This window comes from Macaca nemestrina, chromosome 9 (genome assembly GCF_043159975.1).
Source record: "Macaca nemestrina isolate mMacNem1 chromosome 9, mMacNem.hap1, whole genome shotgun sequence".
NCBI classification, from domain to species: Eukaryota; Metazoa; Chordata; class Mammalia; order Primates; family Cercopithecidae; genus Macaca; species Macaca nemestrina.
Genome location: NC_092133.1, coordinates 117320914 through 117345157, shown reverse-complemented (window position 1 = coordinate 117345157; position 24244 = coordinate 117320914). Strand labels below are relative to the sequence as shown.

At 45.6% G+C, this 24244-nt stretch overlaps 1 pseudogene; it reads left to right on the top strand.

Moving 5' to 3' along the window:
- The first annotated feature begins 52 nt into the window (after positions 1-52).
- Positions 53-23108, top strand: LOC105480000 (amyloid beta A4 precursor protein-binding family B member 1-interacting protein-like; annotated as a pseudogene).
- Positions 23109-24244: the final 1136 nt, after the last annotated feature.

The window sequence follows — 24244 nt, the reverse complement described above, 5'->3', positions numbered from 1 at the left end:
ATCGGGACTCCCAATTTCATATCTTGTCTAGAGCAGAGCTCTCTCTCCTAAAGTAATGGCGGAGGGTTAGAGGTACTCTTCTTGATTCTAATAATGAAAAATGATATTTTGTAGAGACAGGGTCTCACTGTGTTGCCCAGGCTGCTCTCAAACCCCTGGTCTCAAGTGATTCACCCACGTTGGCCTCCCACTTTGTTGGGATGACAGGCAAGAACCACCACACCTGGCCTTGGGAGCTGCTCCTGCTTTGTGTGTTCTGGCTGGTCTTCCTGTGCAGCTGTCAGTAAGATGCTCCTGCAGCATAGTTCCAAATCTTTCTGTGCAAATTCAGTGGATGCTGTGATTTTTTACATGGAATAGCCCCTTTATTTATTGCAGAGAAGCTGGACAATTCACACTTAGTAACATACGGCCTAGCAAATTTCATTTCTTGATCAACACACCTGTTAAAAGGTGATGCTTGTGGTCTAAATATGCAGATTCCTCATCATCCCCAAGGAAAAGGGAACCACTGCAAGGCAACCTGGGAGGGAGTTTAGGATTGTTCTGAGGCAGTGCAAGCCATTGAAATTCACACATGAGGGGACAGAAAAGACAATCCACATGTTCTTATCCCTCCATGTTCTGGGTATAACTTGGTGCTCTGTAACTTGCACCATTTTTGGCATCAGAGAAAACTGGATTTGAATCCCAGTTCCATCGCTCTTTATAATGTGATGGTGAATGTGTTTTTAACTCATCTGAGCCTCAGTTTGCTCATCTATAGAAGATATGATTGTTACGAGGCTTCCATAAGGTAAGTGTGTAAAAACCATGACAAAATGCTTGTAATTTAGAAGAGAGGATTATGAGGCTTCTAAAAGGTAAGTGTGTAAAAGACTGGACACGATGTCTGCCGTTTTGTAAATGTTCAACACGTGGACAAGGAGGGGGGTTATCTTTCTTTTCTTTTTTTTTTTTTTTTTTTTTTGAGACGGTGTCTCACTCTGTCACCCAGGCTGGAGTGCAGTGGTGCGATCTCGGCTCCCTGCAACCTCCGCCTCAGGGGTTCAAGCGATTCTCCTGCCTCAGCCTCCTGAGAAGTTGGGACTACAGGTGCCCGCCAGCATTCCTAGCAAATTTTTATATTTTTAATAGAGACGGTGTTTCACCATGTTGGCCAGGATGTTCTCAATGTCTTGACCTTGTCATCCATCCGCCTCAGCCTCCCAAAGTGCTGGGATTACAGGTGTGAGCCACCACGCCCGACCTCTCTTATTTTTTAGACTATTAATTTTTAGACCAAGTTGATAAAATTGGGGATACTGTATTTCTTAGACGATCAAACCAACGATCAGAAAGACTAAATAAATCACCATAGTCACAAAGCAGTTCACAATGTGTTCACTGGGTAATTTCTAGTTAAAAGTAGCAAAGATGATCACATTGAAAACTTTGTATTATGTGGTGGTTTTCACTTACATAATCCTCTTGGTGTTTTTGAAACCATAGCTTCTAAGTTGCTCTATTAAAGTGATCATTAGAAAAATGTGATGTACTTAGTGTGTACATTTTAGAAAATTTCTTGTGTTACTCTTGTTAATTTGATTGAACATGTGTGTTATTTTCAAACATGTAAATGGAATATATATTGATTGTATTTAAATGTGTATATGTGACATAAGACTTGACTTTATAGAGTAGGCTTAGCTCATGGCAATGTTTTTTTCTGAAAGCACCTGCAGAAATCACTCTTATTTCTAGTTTGTTAATGTTTCAGAGATTATTGGGGAAAGAGGGTTCTATGAATCTCAGACACTGTGTGAGGCAGATTTCGTTTCAGTGATTTTAGCATCATTCATCGTAAGACGATGATCCCTAGGAGCTTATTCACAGTGAGAAACCTCAAATGTCCTAGCAGCCAGCAAGGAATGAAATGTGGGGCGGGACCACTGGCAAGGCTGGGTATTGTGAGCCATGTGCCTGTGCTCTCAAGCTGCAAGTTTGTGGGGATGCCTGCAGGAGATTCTGGACTTGATTGTTTCCTGTAACCAGGATGTGGTCTGGTTGGGAGGGTAACTGCCCTTCATTTGGTGGCCTTCTGTGGGTGCCCTCATTGGTTGCCTTCGGCTAGTGCCCTAGTTGGTACCCTCAGTTGGTGCTCTTCAGTTGTCTGACAGTGGTGGAAGGAGGATGAATCCGTTTGTGTTCTCTCCTCCCCCAGTCACAGTTCTCAGGCTTGTTGCCTCCAGGCCCTTCTAAAATAAACCAGATAGGCTGGCAGCTTTTTCTTTGCAGACAAGTCAGCTCAGGGTATGGGGGTTATGCGGGGTGTGGGCTGCTAGCAGAGTGCCACCTATGGCCCACGGCTGCCTGTGCCAGCCATGCTTTTGTCAGGAAGAGGCAATAGGTGTTGAACTCTGCAGACTTGGGGGCAAGCGAAGGCCCAAGCTGCCCAAGAGCAGAGGTGCCCCATGTGGACCACAGTAAACTGTCACATGTGCATCAAAACCAGCCCCAGTCAGGGCCAGAAAAAGCGTTCTGCAGAGCCAGCCTGTGGCTCCGACGTCTACGAGTGTGCAGACAGTGAAGGCGCAGGCTGGGATATACAGGTGCAGAGGCGCCCGGAACATGCTATTCCCCAATGCCAGCCGCAAGCGGGGCCAGCTCAGGGTGCGGCGGGTGAAGCCGTCCTGCAGCTCTGAGATCCACGAGGTGATGATGGCAGTAGCGCCGGAGTCCACTGCTATGGAGCCGGCCCAATCGAATTACAGAGCCAACGAGGGTCCTGACAGAAGCACATTGGCCACCAGAAGACATCCAAAGGTAGGGAGGTGACAGATTCTGCTTAAATTCAGGAGCTCCTCTGGCCGTTGCTGGCCCAAGCTTCCCCCAGAAGCATCCAAAGCCTCAGTTTTCTCATCTATAAAAGATGTGATTGTTTTGAGATTTCCATAAGGTAAGTGTGTAAAAACCATGGCAAAATGCTTGTAATTTGAAACAGAGTGTTACTATGAGGCTTTTATGTGGTAAGTGTGTAAAAATCTGGACACAATATAATTTTTTAAATGTTCAGTATATGGAGAAGGAGGATTATTTTTTCTCATCTAATTTTCAGAGCAAGTTTATAAAATTGGTGATACTCATATTTCTTAGACAATCTAACCAATGATCAGAAAGAATAAATAGATAACCAAGGTCACGCAGTTCACAATGCATTCAGTGGGTAATTTCTAGTTAGAAGTAGCAATGATTTTCACATGGAAAATTTTGTATTGTGTTGTGGTTTTCTCTTACATAATCCTCTTGGTGTTTTGAAACCATAGATTGTAAGTTGCTCTATCAAAGTGATCATTAGAAAAATGTGATGTACTTAGTGAGTAAATGTTAGAAAATTTCTTGTGTTAGTCTTGTTAATTTGAACATATGTATTATTTTCAAAAATGTAAATCGAAGATATGTGGATTGGATATATATGTGCATATATGAAATATGACTTGACATTATAGGGTAGGCTTAGCTCATGGCAATGGTTTTTTCTGAAAGCACCTGCAGAAATCTCTCTTATTTTTAGCTTGTTAATGTTTCAGAGATTATGGGGGAAAGGGACTTTTATGAATCCCAGACACTGCGTGAGGCACATTTGGTTTCAGTGATTTTAACATCGTTCATTGTAAGGGATGATCCCTAGGAACTTCTTCACAGTGAGAAACCTGAAAGGTCCTAGCAGCCAGCGATGAATGAAAGGTGGGGCAGGGCCGATGGCAGGGCGGGGCCTTGTGAGCCATGTGCCTGTGCTCTCAAGTTCCAAGTTTGTGGGGAGGCATGCAGGGGATTCTGGACCTGATTGTTTCCTCTGATCTAGGATGCGTTCTGGTTGGCAGGGCGACCGGCCTTCACTTGGTGGCCTTCAGTGGGTGCTCTCATTGGTTTCCTTCGGTTAGTGCCCTCAGTTGGTTCCCTCAGTTGTTTCTCTTCAGTTGGTGGTCTTCAGTTGGTGATCCTCAGTTGTTGCACAGTGGTAGAAAGAGGATGAATCCGTTTGTGCTCACTCTTCCCGCAGTCACAGCTCTCAGGCTTGTTGCATCAAGGCCCTTCTAAAATAAACCAAACATGTTGGCAGTTTTTTTTAGCAGGCAAGTCAGCTCATGGCATGGGTGTGACACAGGGTGTGAGCTGGTGTCACAATGCCATCCCATGGCCCAGGGCTGCCAGTGCCAGCAATGCTTTTGCCAGGAAGAGGTGAAAGGTATTTAGCTCTGTAGACTTGGGGGCAAGTGAAGGCCCAAGCTGCCCAAGAATAGCCGGGGTGCTGCATGGGGTCCACACTGAATTGTCGCATATGCACCAAAGGCAACCCCAATCAGGGCTGGCACAAGCGTTCTGCAGAGCTAACCTGTGGCTCTGATGTCTACGAGTGTGCAGACAGTGAAGACGTAGGCCACGATATACAGGTGCAGAGGCGCCCAGAACATGCTATCCCCCAATGCCAGCTGCAAGCGGGGCCAGCTCAGGGTGCAGTGGGTGAAACCGTCCTGCAGCTCTGAGATCCACGAGGTGATGATGGCAGTAGCGCCGGAGTCCACTGCTGTGGAGCCGGCCCAATTGAATTACAGAGCCAACGAGGGTCCTGACAGAAGCATATTGGCCACCAGAAGACACCCAAAGGTAGGGAGGTGACAGATTCTGCTTAAATTCAGGAGCTCCTCTGGCCGTTGCTGGCCCAAGCTTCCCCCAGAAGCATCCAAAGTCTCAGTTTTCTCATCTATAAAAGACGTGATTTTTTTGAGATTTCCATAAGGTAAGTGTGTAAAAACCATGGCAAAATGCTTGTAATTTAAAAGAGAGGGTTTCTATGAGGCTTCTATATGGTAAGTTTGTAAAAGTCTGGACAGAATACTTATAATTTTTTAAGTGTTCAGTATATGGAGGAGGAGGATTATTTTTTCTCATCTGATTTTCAGAGGAAGTTTATAAAATTGGTGATACTCATATTTCTTAGACAATCTAACCAATGATCAGAAAGAATAAATAGATAACCAAGGTCACAAAGCAGTTCACAATGCATTCACTGGGTAATTTCTAGTTAGAAGTACCAATATTTTCACATTGAAAATTTTGTATTGTGTTGTGGTTTTCTCTTACATAATCCTCTTCGTGTTTTGAAACCATAGATTCTAAGTTGCTCTATCGAAGTGATCATTAGAAAAATGTGATGTACTTAGTGAGTAAATGTTAGAAAATTTCTTGTGTTACTCTTGTTAATTTGATTGAACATACGTATTATTTTCAAAATGTAAATCGAATATATATGGTTTGGATATATATGTGTATATATGAAATATGACTTGACATTTTAGAGTAAGGTTAGCTCGTGGCAATGTTTTCTCTGAAAGCACCTGCAGAAATCTCTCTTGTTTCTAGTTTGTAAATGTTTCAGAGATTATGGGGCAAAGGTGATTCTATGAATCCCAGACACTGCATGAGGCAGATTTGGTTTCAGTAATTTTAGCATCGTTCATTGTTAGGGATGATCCCTAGGAACTTCCTCACAGTGAGAAACCTGAAACGTCCCAGCAGCCAGCAATGAATGAAAGGTGGGGCGGAGCCGCTGGCAGGGCGGGGCCTTGTGAGCCATGTGCCTGTGCTCTCAAGTTCCAAGTTTCTGGGGATGCCTGCAGGGGATTCTGAACCTGATTGTTTCCTCTGAACCAGGATGTAGTCTGGTTGGCAGGGCAACTGGCCTTCACTTGGTGGCCTTCAGTGGGTGCCCTCATTGGTTGCCTTCAGCTAGTGCCCTAGTTGGTACCCTTAGTTGGTGTCTTCTGTTGGTGGTCCTCAGTTGTTTCTCTTCAGTTGGTGGTCTTCAGTTGTTAGGCAGTGGTGGAAGGAGGATGAATCCGTTTGTGCTCTCTCCTCCCCCAGTCACAGCTCTCAGGCTTGTTGCATACAAGCCCTTCTAAAATAAACCAAACAGATTGGCAGGGTTTTTTTTAGCAGACAGGTCAGCTCAGGGTATGGGGGTGATGCGTGGTGTCAGCTGCTAGCGCATTGCCACCCCATGGCCCAGGGCTGCCTGTGCCAGCCATGCCTTTGCCAGGAAGAGTCGATATGTGGTAAGTGAAGGTCCAGCTGCCTGAGAAGAGTAGGGGTGCCCCATGTGGACCATATTAAACTGTCGCATGTGCACCAAAGGCAGCCCCAATCACGGCCAGCACAAGGGTTCTGCAGAGCCAGCCTCTGGCTCTGACATCTACAAGTGTGCAGACAGCAAAGGCACAGGCCGCGATATACAGGAGCAGAGGTGCCCTGAACACGCTGTCCCCCAGTGCCAGCTGCAAGCGGGGCCAGCTCAGGGTGCAGAGGATGAAGTCGTCCTGCAGCTGTGGAATCCACGAGGTGGAGGTGGCGGTAGTGCCGGACTCCACTGCTCTCGAGCCTGCCCAGTCGAATTTGGGAGCCAGCGAGGGACCTGACGGCAGTACATTGACAACCAGAAGACACCCAAAGGTAGGGAGGCAATAGATACTGCTTAAGTTCAGAAGATCCTCTGGCTGTGTTGCCCAGTCTGGTCTTGAACTCCTGGCCTCAACAGATCCACCCACCTTGGCCTCCCACTTTGCTGGCATGATAAGCAAGAACCACCACACCTGGCCTTTGGAGGTGCTCTAGCTTTGTGTGTTTCAACTAATCTTCCTGCACAGCTGTCAGTAAGATGCTCTTGCAGTATAGTTCCAAACCTTTCTGCACAAATTCAGTGGATCCTGTGATATTTTTACATGGAAGAGCCCTTTTTTTTTTTATTGCAGAGAAGCTAGACAATTCACAGTTAGTAACCTAAGGCCTAGAAAATTTTGTTTCTTGATCAAAACAACTGTGTATAGATGCTTGTGGTCCAAAGATGCAGACTCCTAATCATGAAAAAGAAGTCATGGCCACTACAAGGCAACCAGGGAGGGAGTTTAGGATTGTTCTGAGGCGGTGCAAGCTGTTGAAATTCACCCATAAGAGGACAGAGAAAGGGGAGCCACATGTTTTGATCGCTCCATGTGCGGGGTATAACTGGGTCTTCATTTAGTTGCACCACCTTTGGTGTCAGAGAGAACTGGATTTGAATCCCAGTTCCAACACTCATTACATCGTGATGGTGAATGAGCTTTTAAATCCTCTGAGCCTCAGTTTGTTCATCTCTAAAAGAAGGGACTCTTATGAGGCTTGTATTAGCTTAGTGTGTAAAAATCTGGGAATAATGCCTGTAATTTAAAACACGGGGTTGTGATGAGGCTTTGATAAGGTAAGTGTGTGCAAATCTGGACACAATGCCTTTAATTTTGTAATTGTTCAATATATGGAGAAGGAGGATTATTTTTCTCTCCTTTTATTTTTAGAACAAGTTTATACAAATGGCATTATTCCTGTTTTTAAGATAATCAAAGGACCAATAAGTTTAAATAAGTCACCATACTCACAAAGCAGTTCACAATATACTTACTGGGTAATTGCTACTTAAAAGCAGCAATGATAATCAAACTGAAAATCTTTTATTATGTGGCAGTTTTCTCTTCCATAAGCCTCTTTATTGGTGGAAACCATAGAATCTAAGTTGCTCTGTCAAAGTGTTCATTAGAAAAATGTGATGTACTTAGTGTATACATTTTAGAAAATTTCCACTGTTAGTCTTGTTAATTTGAATATGTGCATTTTGGATTATGAATATGAATATGTATTGATACATGAAATAAGGCTTGACATCATAATCTTAGCTCATGGCAATGTTTTCTTCTGAAAGCACCTGCCGAAAATTGTCCTTTTTGTAGATTCCAAAAAAATCAGAGGCGATGGGGCAAAGGGGGTGTTTGAACGTCAGATAGTGCATGAGGTACACTGGCATACAGTAATTTCAGCATAAGTCATATTCATAATTCACAGTGAGGAAACCTGAAAGTTGCTCCCAGCTACTAATAAATGAAAGGTGGGGCGGGGCTGCTGTGGGGGCGGGGCCTTGTGAGCCAGTGCCTGGACTCCCATATCACAAATGGAAGGGCGGAGCGTGGAGGGAACCCAAGGCCTGATTGGTTCCTCCTAAGAAGGACGCGATCTGGTTGGCAGGGCAACCGGCCTTCAGTTAGTGCCTTCAGTGGGTGCCTTCAGTTGGTAGCATTTGGTGGCCGTTCCTGGGGAGAGGTGGCAGATGCTCAGCTCTGCAGGCGTGGGGGCAAATGAAGGACCAAGCTGCCCGAGAAGAGCACAGGTGCCCCATAGGGACCACGCTGAACTGTCGCGAGTGTACCAAAGCCAACCCCAGGCAGGGCCACCACAGGGCTTCTGCAGAGCCGTCCTGAGGCTCTGACATCTATGAGTGGGCAGCCAGCAAAGGCGCAGGCCCCAGAAGAGATGAGCAGAGGCACCGGGAAGAAGCTGCCCCTTAATGCCAGCAACAAGCGGGGCCAACTCAGGTTGTGGTGTTTGGAGCCGTCCTGCAGCTCTGAGATCCAGGAGGTGGCGGTGGGAGTAGCGCCAGACTCCACTGCTTTGGAGTCTGCCTAGTCTGATTCAGGAGCCATGACGACCAGAAGACGCCAAAAGGTAGGGAGACTACAGATACCGCTTGAACTTAGGAGTTCCTCTGGTCGTTGCTCACCCGAGGTTGCCCCAAGAGGCATCCGCAGCCTAGGGCTCCTCCCTCCTGCCTCTAGTTTGCTTTCCTAGGCCTGGGCCCCAAGCAGGAGAACTTGCTCTGACTCCCCACCCCTTCTTCTTTCCTGTTGCATCCAGCCGGTTACTTTTCATTGCCCTGCCCAAATGCCCACTTCTGTGTCCTCTTCTTCTTTTCCTAGGCTGGTTAAAACTAAGTTTTCAAAATACGAAATGGATGCTACAGATTTCATTACAGTAGAGGAAATGTCTGATAGCTCTTGTATTTAAACTTAAGTAGCCACATCGGGACTCCCAATTTCATATCTTGAGTTCTAGAGCAGAGCTCTCTCTCCTAAAGTAATGGCGGAGGGTTAGAGGTACTCTTCTTGATTCTAATAATGAAAAATGATATTTTGTAGAGACAGGGCCTCACTGTGTTGCCCAGGCTGCTCTCAAACCCCTGGTCTCAAGTGATTCACCCACGTTGGCCTCCCACTTTGTTGGGATGACAGGCAAGAACCACCACACCTGGCCTTGGGAGCTGCTCCTGCTTTGTGTGTTCCGGCTGGTCTTCCTGTGCAGCTGTCAGTAAGATGCTCCTGCAGCACAGTTCCAAATCTTTCTGTGCAAATTCAGTGGATGCTGTGATTTTTTACATGGAATAGCCCCTTTATTTATTGCAGAGAAGCTGGACAATTCACACTTAGTAACATACGGCCTAGCAAATTTCATTTCTTGATCAACACACCTGTTAAAAGGTGATGCTTGTGGTCTAAATATGCAGATTCCTCATCATCCCCAAGGAAAAGGGAACCACTGCAAGGCAACCTGGGAGGGAGTTTAGGATTGTTCTGAGGCAGTGCAAGCCATTGAAATTCACACACGAGGGGGTAGAAAAGACAATTCACGTGTTCTGATCCCTCCATGTTCTGGGTATCACTTGGTCCTCCTTAAATTGCACCACTTTCGGCGTCAGAGAAAACTGGATTTGAATCCCAGGTCCAATGCTCTTTATAATGTGATGGTGAATGTGTTTTTAACTCGTCTGAGCCTCAGTTTGCTCATCTATAGAAGATGTGGTTGTTACGAGGCTTCCATAAGGTAAGTGGGTAAAAACCATGACAAAATGCTTGTAATTTAAAAGAGAGGATTATGAGGCTTCTAAAAGGTAAGTGTGTAAAAGACTGGACACAGTGTCTACAATTTTGTAAGTGTTCAATATGTGGATAAGGAAGATTATCTTTCTCTCATTTTTAGATCATTAATTTTTAGACCAAGTTTGTAAAATTGGAGATACTCATATTTCTTAGGCAATCAAACCAGTGATCAGAAAGACTAAATAAATCACCACAGTCACAAAGCAGTTCACAATGCATTCACTGGGTAATTTCTAGTTAACAGTAGCGATGATGATCACATTGAAAATTCGTATTTTGTGGTAGTTTTCTCTTACGTAAGCCTCTTCCTTTGTTGAAACCATAGATTCTAAGCTGCCCTATCAAAGTGATCATTAGAAAAATGTGATGTACTTAGTGTGTAAACGTTAGAAAATTTCTCCTGTTAGTCTTGTTAATTTGAACAAATGTGTAATTTTCAAAAATGTAAATCGAATATATGTGGATGGGATATATATGTGTACATATGAAATATAACTTGATATTAGAGTGTAGGCTTAGTTTATGGCAATGGTTTTTTGTGAAAGCACCTGCAGAAATCTCTCTTATTTCTAGTTTGTTAATGTTTCAGAGATTATGGAGGAAAGGGTGTTCTATGAATCCCAGACACTGCGTGAGGCAGATTTGGTTTCAGTGATTTTAGTATCATTCATTATAAGGGATGATCCCCAGGAACGTCTTCACAGTGAGAAACCTGAAAGGTCCCTGCAGCCAGCAATGAATGAAAGGTGGGGTGGGGCCGCTGGCAGGGCGGGGCCTTGTGAGCCATGTGCCTGTGCTCTGAAGTTCCAGCATTGTGGGGATGCATGCAGGGGATTCTGAACCTGATTGTTTCCTCTGAACCAGGATGTAGTCTGGTTGGCAGGGCAACTGGCCTTCACTTGGTGGCCTTCAGTGGGTGCCCTCATTGGTTGCCATCTGTTAGTGCCCTCAGTTGGTTCCCTCAGTTGTTTCTCTTCAGTTGGTGGTCTGCAGTTGTTGGGCAGTGGTAGAAGGAGGATGAATCCGTTTGTGCTCTCTCCTCCCCCAGTCACAGCTCTCAGGCTTGTTGCCTCCAGGCCCTTATAAAATAAACCAGAGATGTTGGCAGGTTTTTCTTAGCAGACAAGTCAGCTCAGGGTATGGGGGTGATGCAAGGTGCGGGCTGCTAGTGCAGTGCCACCCCATGGCCCAGGGCTGCCTGTGTCAGCCACGCCGTTGCCAGGAAGATGTGATAGGTGTTGAGCTCTGCAGACTTGGGGACAAGCGAAGGCCAAGTTTCCTGAGAAGAGCAAGGGTGCCCCATGTGGACCACAGTAAACTTCCACATGTGCACCAAAGCCAGCTCCAGTCAGGGCTGCCACAGGCGTCCTGCAGAGCCAGCCTGTGGCTCTGACGTCTATGAGTGTGCAGACAGTGAAGGCGCAGGCTGCCATATAGAGGAGCAGAGGCACCGGGAACACGCTGTCCCCCAATGCCAGCCACAAATGGGGCCAGCTCAGGGTGCGGCGGGTGAAGCCGTCCTGAAGCTCTGAGATCCACGAGGTGGTGATGGCATTAGCGCCGGACTCCACTGCTATGGAGCCTACCCAGTCGAATTTGGGAGCCAGCAGGGGACCTGATAGCAGCACATTGGCCACCAGAAGACGCCAAAAGGTAGGGAGGCAACTGATGCTGCTTAAGTTTAGGAGCTCCTCTGGCCATTGCTGGCCCAAGGTTCCCCCAGAGGCATCCAAAGCCTCAGTTTTCTCATCTATAAACGATGTGATTGTTATGAAGATTCCATAAGGTAAGTGTGTAAAAACCATGGCAAAATGCTTGTAATTTGAAACAGAGCGTTTCTATGAGGCTTCTATAAGGTAAGTGTGTAAAAATCTGGACACAATATCTGTAATTTTTTAAGTGTTCAGTATATGGAGAAGAAGGATTATTTTTTCTCATTTAATTTTCAGAGCAAGTGTATAAAATTGGTGATACTCATATTTCTTACACAATCTAACCAATGATAAGAAAGAATAAATAGATCACCAAAGTCACAAAGGAGTTCACAATGCGTTCACTGGGTAATTTCTAGTTAAGAGTAGCAAAGATGATCACATTGAAAATTTTGTATTATGTTGTGGTTTTCACTTACATAATCCTCTTGGTGTTTTGAAACCATGGATTCTAAGTTGCTCTATCAAAGTGATCATTAGAAAAATGTGATGTAATTAGTGTGTAAATTTTAGAAAATTTCTTGTGTTACACTTGTTAATTTCATTGAACACGTGTTATTTTCAAAAATGTAAATGGAACATATATTGATTGGATATATGTGTGTATATGAAATATGACTTGACATTAGAAAGTAGGCTTAGCTCATGGGAATGTTTTTTTCTGAAAGCACCCGCAGAAATCTCTCTTATTTCTAGTTGGTAAATGTTTCAGAGATCATGGGGAAAAGGGGATTCTATGAATCCCAGACACTGCATGAGGCAGATTTGATTTCAGCAATTTTAGCATCATTCATTATAAGGCGATGATCCCTAGGCACTTCTCAGTGGGAAACCTGAAACGTCCTAGCAACCAGCAATGAATGAAAGGTGGGGCGGGGCCGCTGGCAGGGCAGGGCCTTGTGAGCCATGTGCCTGTGCTCTCAAGTTCCAAGTCTGTGGGGAGGCACGCAGGGGATTCTGGACCTGATTGTTTCCTAGAACCTGGATGCGTTCTGGTTGGCAAGGTAACTGGTCTTCACTTGGTGGCCTTCAGTGGGTGCCCTCATTGGTTTCCTTCAGTTAGTGCCCTCAGTTGGTGCTCTTCAACTGGTGGTCCTCAGTTGGTGGTCTTCAGTTGTTGGGCAGTGGTGGAAGGAGGATGAATCCGTTTGTGCTCTCTCCTCCCCAGTCACAGCTCTCAGGCTTGTATCCAGGCCCTTCTAAAATAAACTGGACCAGTTGGCAGGTTTTTTTTTTTAGCAGACAAGTCAGTTCAGGGTTCAGGGGTTATGTGGGGTGCGGGATGCTAGTGCAGTGCCACCCCATGGCTCAAGCTGCCCATGCCAGCCATGCTTTTGGAAAGAAGAGGCAATAGGTGTTGAGCCCTGCAGACTTGGGAGCAAGCAAAGGCCCACGCTGCTGGAGAAGAGCAGGGGTGTCCCATGGGGACCATACTTAACTGTCGCATGTGCACCAAAGCTAGCCCCAGTGAGGGCCGGCACAAGGGTTCTGCAGAGCCAGCCTGTGCCTCTTACATCTAAGAGTGTGAAGACAGTGAAGGCGCAGGCCGGGATATACAGGAGCAGAGGTGCCCGGAACACGCTGTCCCCCAATGCCAGCCACAAGCGGGGCCAGCTCCGGGTGCGTCGGTGAAGCCGTCCTGCAGCTCTGGGATCCACAAGGTGGAGGTGGCAGTAGCGCCGGACTCCACTGCTTTGGAGCCCGTCCAGTCGAATTTGGGAGCCAGCAAGGGTACTGACAGCAGCACATTGGCCACCAGAAGACACCCAAAGGTAGGGAGGTGACAGATTCTGCTTAAATTCAGGAGCTTCTCTGGCCGTTGCTGGCCCAAGGTCCCCCCAGAGGCATCCAAAGCCTCAGTTTTCTCATCTATTAAAAGACGTGATTGTTTTGAGATTTCCATAAGGTAAGTGTGTAAAAACCATGGCAAAATGCTTGTAATTTGAAAGAGAGCATTACTGTGAGGCTTCTATAAGGTAAGTGTGTAAAAATCTGGATACAATACCTATAATTTTTAAGTGTTCAGTAAATGCAGAAGGAGGATTATTTTTTCTCATCTAATTTTTAGAATGAGTTTATAAGATTGGTGATACTCATATATCTTAGACAATCAAACCAATGATGAGAAAGAATAACTAGATAACCAAAGTCACAAAGCAGTTCACAATGCATTCATTGGGTAATTTTTAGTTAAAAGTAGCAATGATTATCACATTGAAAATTTTGCATTATGGTGTGGTTTTCTCTTACATAATCCTCTTGGTGTTTTGAAACCATAGATTCTAAGTTGCTGTATCAAAGCGATCATTAGAAAAATGTGATATACTGGCCGGGCACAGTGGCTCACGCCTGTAATCCAGGAACTTTGAGAGGCCAAGGCGGGTGGATCACAAGGTCAGGAGATCGAGACCATCTTGGCTAACATGGAGAAACCCCTTCTCTACTAAAAATACAAAAATTTAGCCAGGCGTGGTGGCAGGCACCTGTAGTCCCAGCTACTCGGGAGGCTGAGGCAGGAGAATGGCATGAACCCGGGAGGCAGAGCTTGCAGTGAGCCAAGATCGTGCCACTGCGCTCCAGCCTGGGCGACAGAGCAAGACTCCGTCTCAAAAAAAAAAAAAAAAAAAAAAGAAAGAAAGAAAAGAAAAATGTGATGTACTTAGTGTGTACATTTTAGAAAATTTCTTTTGTTAGTCTTGTTAATTTGATTGAACATGTGTTATTTTCAAAAACATAAATGGAACATATGTGGATTGGATATATATGTGTATATATGAAACATGACTTGATATTATAGAGTAGGCTTAGCTCATGGCAACGGTTTTTTCTGAAAGTATCTGCAGAAATCTCTCTTCATTCTAGTTTGTTAATCCTTCAGAGATTATGGAGGAAAGGGGGCTTTATGAATCTCAGACACTGCGTGAGGCAGATTTGGTTTCAGTGATTTTAGCATCATTCAATTTGGTGATGATCCCTAGGAACTTCTTCACAGTGAGAAACCGGAAAGGTCCCAGCAGCCAGCAATGAATGAAAGGTGGGTCGGGGCCGCTGACAGGGCAGGACCTTGTGAGTCATGTGCCTGTGCTCTCAAGTTCCAAGTTTCTGGGGATGCCTGCAGGGGATTCTGAACCTGATTGTTTCCTCTGAACCAGGATGCGTTCTGGTTGGCAGGGCAACTGGCCTTCACTTGGTGGCCTTCAGTGGGTGCCCTCATTGGTTGCCATCGGTTAGTGCCCTCAGTTGGTTCCCTCAGTTGTTTCTCTTCAGTTGGTGGTCGTCAGTTGTTGGGCAGTGGTGGAAGGAGGATGAATCCGTTTGTGCTGTCTCCTCCCCAGTCACAGCTCTCAGGTTTGTTGTATCCAGGCCCTTCTAAAATAAACTGGACAGGTTGGCAGGGTTTTCTTAGCAGAGAAGTCGGCTCAGGGTACGGGGCTGACATGGGGTGAGGGCTGCTATCCCAATGCTGCCCCATGACCCAGGGCTGCCTGTGCCAGCCGTGCTTTTGCCAGGAAGAGGCCAGAAGTGTTCAGCTCTGCAGACCTGGGGGCAAGCGAAGGCCCAAGCTGCCTGAGAAGAGCAGGGGTGCCCCATGGGGTCCACACCGAAGTGTTGAAAATGCACAAGGCTCTGCGGAGCCAGCCTGTGGCTCTGACATCTACCAGCATGCAGACAGTGAAGACGCAGGCCACGATACACAGGAGCAGAAGTGCCCAAAACACACTATCGCCCAATGCCAGCCACAAGCCAGGCTATCTCAGGGTGCAGTGGGTGAAGCTGTCCTGCAGCTCTGAGGTCCACGAACTGGAGGTGGTAGTAGCGCAGGACTCCACTGCTTTGGAGCCTGCCCAGTCAAATTTGGGAGCCAGCGAGAGTCCTGACAGCAGCACATTGGCCACCAGAAGACACCGAAAGGTAGGGAAGCAACGGATACCACTTAAGTTCAGGAGCTCCTCTGGCCGCTGATGGCCCAAGATTCCCCCAGAGGCATCCAAAGCCTCAGCTTTCTCATCTATAAAAGGTGTCATTGTCATGAGGCTTCCATAAGGTAAGTGTGTGAAAACCATGGCAAAAATGTTTGTAATTTAAGAGTGGGGGTTTCTATGAGGCTTCTATAAGGTAAGTGTGTAAAAATCTGGATACAATACCTATAATTTGGGTCACTGTAACCTCTGCCTCCTGGATTCAAGCGATTCTCCTGGCGTAGCTCCCCAGTAGCTGGGATTAGAGGCATGCGCCATCGTGCCTAATTTTGTCCTTTTTAGGAGAGACGGAGTTTCACCATTGGTCAGGCTGGTCTCGAACTCCTGACCTCAGGTGATCTGCTCACCTTAGCTTCCCTAAGCACTGGGATTACAGGCGTGAGCCACCATCCCCTGCCAAAAATGTCATTTCTTAATTAAGAAACCTGTTTCAAAGGAGATGCTTGTGGTCTAAATGTGCAGATTCCCATTCATTAGCGAGAAGAAGGGAATGACTGCAAGGCAACCTGGGAGGGAGTCTAGGATTGTTCTGAGGCCATGAAACCCATTGAAATCCACACATAAGAGGGTCAAGAAAGGGGATCCACATGTTTTTATCCCTCCATGTGCTGGGTATAACTTGGTCTTCATTAAGGTGCACCACTTTTGGCATCAGAGAGAACTGGATTTGAATCCCAGTTCCAACACTCATTAGGACGTGATGGTGCATGTGTTTTTAACTCCTCAGAGCCTCACTTTGCTTATTTATAAAAGAGAGGATTCTTTTGAGGCTTCCATAAGGTAAATGAGTAAAAATTTGGGTGGGCAAAATGCCTTTAATTTAAAAGATAGGGTTGTTATGAGGCTTCAATAAGGTAAGTGTGTAAAAATCTGGACAGAATGCCTACAATTTTCTAAATGTTCAATACACAGAGAAGGATTATTTTTCTCTCATTTAATTTTTAGAGCAAGTTTATAAAATGATGTTACTCACATTTTTGAGATAATCAAACCAAGGATCACAAGATTAAATGAGTCACCATAGTCACAAAGCAGTTCACAATACATTTACTGGGTAATTGCCAGTTAAAAGTAGCAATGATGATCACATTTAAATTTTTGTATTATGTGGTGCTTTCCTCTTACATAAACCTCTTTGTTTGTTGAAGCCATAGAGTCTAAGTTGCTGCATCAAAATGATCACTAGAAAACTGTGATATACTTAGTGTATAAATTTTAGAGAATATCTTCTGTTACTCATGTTAATTTGATGAAATACGTGTATTATTTTCAAAAATGGAAATGGAATATATGTGGATTGAATATATATGTGTATATATACATGTATATGAAATATGATTTGACATTATAGTGTAGGCTTAGCTTATGGGAATGTATTTTTCTGAAAGCAGCTGCAGAAATCTGTCATTTTTCTGGTTTGTAAAAATCCCAGAGGTTATGGGGTAAAGGGGATTCTATGAAACCCAGACACTGCATGAGGCAGATTTGGTTTCAGTAATTTTAGCATCATTCATTGTAAGGGATGATCCCTAGGAACTTCATCACAGTGAGCAACATGAAAATGCCCAGCAGCCAGCGAGGAATGAAAGGTGGGGTGGAGCCGCTGGCAGAGCGGGGCCTTGTGAGCCATGTGCCTGTGCTCTCAAGTTCCAAGTTTGTGGGGATGCCTGCAGGGGATTCTGGACCTGATTGTTTCCTCTGATCCAGGATGCGTTCTGGTTGGCAGGGCAACTGGCCTTCACTTGGTGGTCTTCAGTGGGTGCCCTCATTGGTTGCCTTCGGTTAGTGCCCTCAGTTGGTTCCCTCAGTTGTTTCTCTTCAGTTGGTGGTCCTCAGTTGTTGGGTGGTGGTGGAAGGAGGATAAATCAGTTTGTGCTCTCTCCTCCCCCAGTCACAGCTCTCCGGCTTGTTGCATCCAGGCCCTTCTAAAATAAACCAGACAGGGTGGCAGGTTTTTTTAGCAGACAAGTCAGCTCAGAGTATGGGGGTGATATGGGGTGCGGGTTGCTAGTGCAGTGCTGCCCCCGTGGCCCAGGACTGCCCGTGCCAGCACTGCTTTTGCCAGGAAAAGGCGATAGGTGTTGAACTCTGCAGACTTGGGGGCGAGCGAAGGCCCAAGCTGCCTGAGAAGAGCACAAGTGCCCCATGGGGTCCACACTGAATTGTCACATATGCGCCAAAGCCAGCCCCAATCAGGGCTGGTACAAGGGTTCTGCAGAGCCAGCCTGTGGCTCTGACTTCTACCGGTGTACAGATAGCAAAGATGCAGGACGCGATATATAGGAGCAGAAGTGCCTGGAACACACTGTCCCCCAATGCCAGCCGCAAGTGGGGCCAGCTCAGGGTGCGGCGGGTGAAGCCATCCTGCAGCTCTGTGATCCACGAGGTAGAGGTGGCAGTAGCGCCAACTCCACTGCTTTGGAGCCTGCCCAGTCGAAGTTGGGAGCCAGCAAAGGTCCTGACAGCAGCACATTGGCCACCAGAAGACACCCAAAGGTAGGGAGGTGGCAGATACTGCTTAAGTTCAGGAGCTCCTCTGGCCATCGCTGACCCAAGATTCCCCCAGAGGCGTCCACAGCCTGGGGCTCCTTCCTCCTGCCCGGGGTTTGCTTTCCTATGCTCAGGCCCCAAGCAGGAGGACTGGCTCTGCCTGGAGTCCTCACCGCTTCTTCTTTCCCTGCTGCTTCCAGCCGGTTTCTTACTTTCCTCCTACCTACCCCAATGCTCAGTTCTGTTTCCTCTTCTTCTTCCCCCAGGCTGGCTGAAAACTAGGTTTCAAAATACAAAACGCATGCTACACATTTCATTGCTGTAGACGAAATGTCTGACAGCTTTTCTATTTAAACTCTGGTTGTTCTCTTCATTTCTTTAAACATTAGAATAATTAAGTCTCATGATAGATGTGCCTTTTGTAACTTGAAAGTACGACACTCAATTTTCACCATTAAAAAATTTAATTTTTCTTTTCATAAATTTTTGGCAAACAGGTAGTATTTAGTTACTTGAGTAACTCCTTTAGTGGTGATTTGTGAGATTTTGGTGCACCGATCACCCAAGCAGTACACACAGAATCCAATTTGTAGTCTCTTATCTTTCTCCCCCTTCCCACCATTTTCCCCTGAGTATCATTCTTTTTTTTTTTTTTTTTTTTTTTTTTTTTTTTTTTTTGAGACTGAGTCTCATTCTGTCACCCAGGCTGAGACTGGTGTGGGCTGGGCTGCAATTCGCTTGCAGGAGAAACAGCCTAGGTGTGGAGAGGTGGCCATCTTTGGCGGGATCCTTTCTAAGGAGTGGAGAAATCAACGTAGAGCTTCTTCTATCTGATTCTCTAACAACTGCAGACTTTCCATGAGTCAAGCTTTGTGTCAAAAGGACAAATTAAAAGGCGAGAAAATAAAATTGTAATATCAGGACTTTTGGGGAAAAAAAAACAAAGCAAAAAAACCCACATCTAATTCCAGATTAGTTCAGGGACCCGCACATTTTGCCCAAATATCTGTCTGTTGTTTCTGTGTCCAATGTACTCTTTGTTGTTGTTGTTGTTTATCTGTTTTTTGTTGTTGTTGTTGAGACTGAGTCTCGCCCTGTCGCCAGGCTGGAGAGCAGTGGTGTGATCTCAGTTCACTGCAAGCTCCGCCTCCCAGGTTCAAGCTATACTCCTGCCTCAGCCTCCCAAGTAGCTGGGACTACAGACGTGCGCCACCAGGCCCAGTTAATTTTTGTATTTTCAGTGGAGACGGGGTTCCCCATGTTGGCCATGATGGTCCCAATCTCTTGACCTCATGATCTGCCCGCCTCGGCCTCCCGAAGTGCCGGGATTACAGGCCTGAGCCATCGCGCCCGGCCCAATATACTCTTTGTTGAGGATAATGTTCGAAAGTTGTTCCTGTACTCAGCACAGTATGAAACTAGGTAAATACATTTTAGGGAAATCAACAGTGAAATTTTTTTGAAAGGAAATTGGTTTTCAAGGTTTATTCTTCAATTATCAAAAGCTTTTCAAAAGTAAAACATACTATTCTTCTCCACGATCCCAGTTAATCCAGACCCTCCTCGGTGAGCTTTATCAAATACCGAACTCACCTTCCTGAACCTTTTGCTGAATCTCATATAAAGTTTTGTCACAGAACCTCAGATTTTTCATAAGGTTTTGTGTACCGTGCCATGCCTGTGAATTGCTCTCTTTGCTTTGTTTTTATTTTTTTATTTTTTTATTTTTTGTAAGAAGTAGCCGGCAAGTATCTTTCTTTGCTTTAGAGATGTAAACTGCTTTTATTTTCAGATTAACTTTCAAGAATGTTGAAAATGCTTTGCTCGCTCTTCTTTTCTCGCTTCCTCCCTCTCAGGACCTATAAACGGCACCGCCCAGCCCAATGGACAGATGCCCCAGGCTGCATTCTGTCAGTGCTGTTCTCCAAGAGGCCCAGACACTCGCTGAAACATCCAAGGTAAAACCAGCAAGCAGCTGACATACGTTCCGTCAGCTGTCCCCTAAAGCCCATGTTCTCAACCATTCACATTGTTCCAATAATTGCTCTTTTAAAAAGAAAAAACAGGCTGGGTACGGTGGCTCACGCCTGTAATCCCAGCACTTTGGGAGGCCGAAGCAGGAGAATTGCTCGAGCCCTGGAGTTCCAGACCAGCCTGGATGACAGAACAAGGGCTCATCTCTACTAGAAATCAAAAAATTAGCCAGGCATGGTGGCATGCACCTGTGGTCCTAGCTACTTGGGTGGCTGAGGTGTTTGAATTGCTTGAGCCTAGAATTTCAAGGCTGCAGTGAGCTGTGATCACACCACTGCACTCCAGCCTGTATGATAGATAAAGACCTTGTCATAAAACAAGAAAAACAGAAAAAAAAAGGTTGCATTTTCTATTTTCTCCATTAATGTCCTACATACATCCCCAGGGTGATGGAGGAGAAAATACATTATAAAATAATAGCCAATAGGTATGACATCCTCCACAACATTTTTTCAACTGATTAGATCAATGAGGATTCACTTAACTCTACTTTAAAATCATAGCTAATAATTATGATTTAGTTACTAATCTAGTTCAAAACCTCTCAGTTGACTGTATAAATTCTGTTGAATATTTCTCTTGCGTGAGTCAAAACAACCTTAAATAACTGTGACAACAGCATGTCTCCCAGCTAGGACAGGCTTCGCTTTAGCAATTTTTCACTTCTTTCACCCCTTCATTTTGTCCATCGGCCAGTCATGAAAACAACTAAATCTTGGTATTTATTGAACTTCTTATAATTTTGACAACCACTGCAGGCCTGTAAAAGTTGTATTTCTTTAATGTTCACATTATCTTCTCAAGCCTGCACTTCTCATGCAATGCGCTTTCAGCTATTCTTATTTTCATTATTTCTATAATGTCAATCGAAGGAAAGCATTTAAAAATGCTGAAAAAAAAAAAGAATCCCAGAATAGAAATCACTTAACTATATGTGAACATCAATACCCAAGCTGCCTGTTCAGAAATTTTTTAAAAAGGAAAAAATACATCGCCAGTTAATTAGCTTATCATGATAAGTAAATAAACTAAATAAAATAGAAACTAAATTAGAAGGCACTTTGTTAGAAAAAAAAAAAAAACTTCCAAATTTAATCTTCAGTGGTAAGAGGCTATTAAGCAGAGGAAGAAAAAAACTGGAACCCTGATGAAATGTAAATTGGAATGATAATTATCACTAAAACAGAGGGATTCAATCCAGCTGCCTGGGGATGATTTGTTATATAAATATAAATTATTATCATCTATTCCAGTATTGGCAGAGGAAGGGCTATGCCTCTATTAGACTTTAGCCAAATTTGGCATTCTGGTTGCTACCAATAGCACGCTGGTGATTTTTCTTTTCAGAACTCATATGTATCTCATTTGATCTCATCACAACCTGAGACACAGGTCATAATACAGACTACGGGGCTCATTTTCTACCTGGTGAACCAGTCAACTTTCATGCAGTTGAGAAAAGGTAAACTGTCCAGGTGAGGTGACTCACACCTGTAATCCGAGCATTTTGGGAGGTCAAGGTGGGCAGATCACTCGAACCCAGGAGTTGGAGACCAGCCTGAGCAACATGGCAAAAAATCATCCTACAAAAAATACAAAAATTAGCTGGACATGGTCGCACATGCTTGTCATCCCAGCTACTCAGGAGGATGAGGCATGAGGATCACTGAGCCCTAGAGGCAGAGGTTGCAGTGAGTCGAGGTTGCAGTAAGTCGAGCTTGCGCCACTGCACTCCAGTCTGGGTGACACAGCGAGATCCTGTCCCAAAAAATAAATAAATAAATAATAAAAATTTAAAAATTAAAAAACCAGGCGCGGTGGCTCATCCTGTAATCCCAGCACTCTGGGAGGCAGAGGCAGGCAGATCATGAGGTCAAGAGTTCGACACCACTCTGACCAACATGGTGAAACCCCATCTCCACTAAAAATACAAAACTTAGCTGGACGTGATGGCCAGCGCTTGTAGTCCCAGCTACTAGGGAGGCTGAGGTAGGAAAATCGCTTAAACTCAGGAAGCAGAGGTTGCAGTGAGCCAAGATGGCGCCACTGCACTCCAGCCTGGGCGACAGAACAAGACTCTGTCTCAATAATAATGATAATAGTAATAATAATAATAATAATGGCCATTGAGAGTCATTTCCCTATTCCAGAGCAAAGATGAGTTCACGAACAACCAGGAGTCTCAGTGACTGAGGGATGCCCGCCCCCCCCGCCCCCCCCCCCGCCCCCCCCCCCCGCCCCCCCCCCGCCCCCCCCCCCCCGCCAGGACAGAGACTCACATATCTATGGCATGGTCTTGTCCACTGGGGCTGTTTTGTCAAGAATAAAGAATGCTACTCAGGAGACTGAGGCAGGAGGATCGCTTGAGCTCAGGAGGTCGAGGCTGCAGTGAGCCCAGATCGCTCTATTGCACTCAGCCTGGGCGACACAGTGAGACTCTTTCTCCATTAATTAATCCCAATAAATTTAAATTTCAAAAATTTTTAAATAATGAATGCTGCTGTCCCTTGGTTTCAGGATAAGAAGCCAGCCCTCAGGAACCACTAGGAGCCGGGAGTACCCCGGCCCCGCAGGGCCCCAAGTCCAGCCTGCCCCACCCCGTCCGGTGCAGAGGTCCTGGGACACCAGGGGCAGCCCCGCCATGCCCCCCAAAGCCAAGGGTACAGGCAGCGGGGGCTTCCTCGCCCTGCCCGATGACTTCCTGCCACCGCAGCCACCGCCACCGCGCCTGGACGACCCAGAGCTCCCGCCGCCGCCCCCGGACTTTGTGCCCCCTCCCGCCGCAGTCGTCAAGAGGCCTCCTATGCCCCACCCCGCCAACAGGCACGAGGCATCAATGTTCACAAGCAGCAAATGAATAAAATAAATGAATAAAAGTTAAACGTTCTTCCTACAGTATTTCTGTAAGGATTACTGGGTCAGTCAATCTTGAGGTCAACACTATAATTAAAAATAGCTTTCACCATCCCATGCCTTCTTAAGTCTTGGTGACCTTGGATTTTCATCTCTACCTCTGCGACCTTCAGAATTTTCAGGAAAATCGAGAGAGGAAAACGGGAAAACATGACAAGCAGAGCCTGTTCCCTTGCTCTGAGATTCCCGTCGCTTGATTGATTGGAGCCCTGGACACAGGCTGTTTTGGTTTTGCCTTTTTTTTTTTTTAGAGGGAGTCTTGCTCTGGTGCCCAGGTTGGAGTGCAGCGGTGTGATCTCAGCTCACTGCAAGCTCCACCTCCCGGGTTCACGCCATTCTCCTGCCTCAGCCTCCTGAGTAGCTGGGACCACAGGCCCCTGCCACCACGCCCGGCTAATTTTTTGTATTTTTAATAGAGACGGGTTTCGCCGTGTTAGCCAGGATGATCTGGATCTCCTGACCTCGTGATCCGCCCGCCTCGGCCTTCCAAAGTGCTGGGATTACAGGCGTGAGCCACCGCGCCTGGCCTGGTTTTGCTTTTTTAATGCTTGAATAACAGTAATTTACAAAATAGTTATTCAGACAGTTTTTGAATTCTCTGTTATTACAGCGCTGTAAGTATCCTGTAAATAAGAATGTAGGGACGGGCAGAAGCAATCTTATTGATGTATATTTCAATCTGGAATGTTTTCCCTCAGAGATAGATTTAATGCTCAGTTTATCCTAGGCTTTTGTTACCTGTGTCTCTTCTCTTTCAAATTGGGTTCCGATGGGCTAAAAGGCTATTTTCTTAAAATTAAGGAAGATAATTAATGGTATGTTTTAATATTTGGGGAAGAGTAAGCTGTAGATCGTGCTGTCTCAATCCATGGGCTCCCGCGGCCCCGGACAACTTCGAATGCTGCCCGACAAATATTAAAACATTATAAGCTCTTGGCAGGACGCGGTGACTCACACCTGTAATCCCAGCACTTTTGGGAGGCCAAGGCTGGTGGATCACTTGAGGTCAGGAGTTTAAGACCAGCCTGGCCAACATGGCAAAACCCTGTTTGTACTAAAAATACAAAAATGAGCCAGGCGCAGTGAGCATGCCTGTAATCCCAGCAACTGCAGAGGCTGAGGTGGGAGAATACTTTGAACCCAGGAGATGCAGGCTGCAGTGAGCTGAGATCTTGCTACTGCACTCAATCCTGGACGACAGGGCAAGACTCTCTCTTAAAAAAATTATAAGATTTTTGCAATTTTTTTTTTTTTAGCTGATCAGCTATCACTAGTGTTAGTGCATCTTATGTGTGTCCCAGGGAAGCCAAAGATTGGACACCCCTGCAGGCTAAATGGAAAT